Consider the following 2,368-nt stretch of genomic DNA (forward strand, 5'->3'; position numbering starts at 1 on the left):
AAAAAAAAAGCAGAAAACAAACAAGCAAAACAACAGCAATGTAACATGAATGGGGCCGGCTTGCTTGTTGGGGTTTCTGTCCTGCCCTGTACCCTGCAGCCGGCAAACCTCAAAGAAAATCACACATATACCTTTTTTTTTTGATTGGCTCAGGCTTCTTATTAGCCCTTATCACTTATATTAACCCATTATTCTGATTTATGTTAGCCATGTGGCTCAGTACCTTTTTTAGACAGGCAGATTACATCCTGCTTCTTCAGTGGTCTAGGCAGGAGTGCCAGGAATGGGCTTCCTCCTTCCCAGAATTCTCCTGTTCTCATCGCCCTGCCTCTACTTCCTGTCTGGTAATCTGCCTATACTTCCTGCCTGGCCAATCAGCGTTTATTTAAAACATGATTGACAGAATACAGACAATTCTCCCGCACCACAGCAACAACAAAACATCCTTCTCACCTGTACCTAGGCACACAGTCCTGTCCTCATTTGCATTTAAGTTCCCAGGACAGTCAGGGCTACACAGAGAAACCCTGTCTCAAAACCCAAAAAAGGTCTTTACTGTACATGAGGGACAAACCAGCCAGTGGCATCTGGAAGAGTCCAGACTGACCATGGTCAGCAGAATAGACTGGGCTGTGGGGTGGGGGGAAGAAGAGGAAGAGGAGAGGAGAGGGGGATCAAGAGGACCAAGAAGACCAAGAGAATGCATGGGAACCAAGAGGCTGTGTAGCCAAAATGGCTGTTGTTATGCTTTCCTGTCGCTTTAAGGGACAAGCCACGCCCACTCCTTTTTTACCCCTGACCTCCTCTGTTCTCTCCCGGTGTACACACGGGGCTTTGTCTCTCCTCTCCTTTTCTCTCTGTCTCTCTCTCCTTTTATCTCTCCTCTCTCTCTCTCTCTCTCTCTCTCTCTCTCTCTCTCTCTCTCTCTCTCTCTCTCAATAAATGCTTTTATGGCTACTTTCTGTGTTCATGGGTCTGCTCACAACCGCCACGCATTGGGAATTCTGCCGCGTGGCTTCCTGCTGATGGGAACTCTGCCACCACTCGGGTGCTGCTGCTCCATGTTGCATAGGGATCAGAACCGGGGGAAGGCAAATGAAGCCCAGAGCCTAGGTTGGAGAGGTTTAGGATGTGGGGCTGGGTGAGAAGTACTGGGAGGAGCTACAGGTACTGAGTGAGACTTGTCCCATGTTTCTTTGGGGGCTAATAGAACTCCCTGTAAGTATTGCAGCTTGAATGGAAAGGAATTCTGACCATGGGGAGCCAAAGAATGTCACAGTCACTCTAAGAGTGGCAGCTTACAGCTCTGCTCCAGGGAAAGGTTTTCCCAATACAAGTGGACCAACTCTGTTCTAGAAGGGGAGGGTTTCCCCAGTGAAGTTATTAACCACTCTGCTCTGGCAAAAAAAAAAAAAAAATCATTAAAGCTGGGCTCCACTCCAAGGAAAATGTCACACACTGCACAATAAACCTCACTCAGGAGGTTTATTGGGAAGGAAAAATGTAGTGGTGGGAGCAGTGCGCTGCGGCCCAGCTCCCAGCTAGCTTTACCCGAAATAATTACACGGAAACTGTATTCTTTTAAACACTGCCTGGCCCATTAGTTCCAGCCTCTTACTGACTAACTCTCACATCTTGATTAACCCATTTCCAATAATCTGTGTAGCACCATGAGGTAGTGGTTTACCAGGAAAGATCTCAACCTGCGTCTGTCTCAGGTGGGAGAATCTGACTGGCTCGGCTTCTTTCTCCCAGCATTCTGTTCTGTCTTCTCCACCCACCTAAGGGCTGGCCTATCAAAGGCCAAGGCAGTTTCTTTTCTTTTCTTTTTTTTTTTTTTTTGGCAATTTCTTTATTAACCAATGAAAGTAACACATAGACCCGCCTCCATCAGAAAAATCCAGGAGGGTAGTTGCCTCTAGGGTGAGAAGCAGAAGCAAATTGAACAGGGAACAGAGCTTATATAAGGTTTCTTGGGGAGTTGGACTTCCCTGGGTGGCTTGCAATTGGTGGGTTTTTGTGACCCAACTCTAGGGCAAGATCAGGGATTGGTGGGATTTTGTGCTCAGGGATCTCAGGGATTGGTGGGATTCTGTGTTCAGGGATTGGTGGAATTCTGTGTTTAGGGATTGGTGGGATTCTGTGCTCAGGGGCCTCAGTGGTTGGTGGGATTCTATGCTCAGGGATTGGTGGGATTCTGTAGCCTGACTCTGGGGCAAGCTCTGTAAAACAGACTGGCCACAAACTCCAAGATCTGTTGCCAATGCCTCCAAATTAAAGCCAGCAGACCTGGCTTTTTGGTTTTTTTTTTTTAATATTTATTTATTTATTATGCATACAGTATTCTGTCTGTGTGTATGTCTGCAGG

The sequence above is a fragment of the Microtus ochrogaster genome, chromosome 2 (genome assembly GCF_000317375.1).
Source record: "Microtus ochrogaster isolate Prairie Vole_2 chromosome 2, MicOch1.0, whole genome shotgun sequence".
Lineage (NCBI taxonomy): Eukaryota > Metazoa > Chordata > Mammalia > Rodentia > Cricetidae > Microtus > Microtus ochrogaster.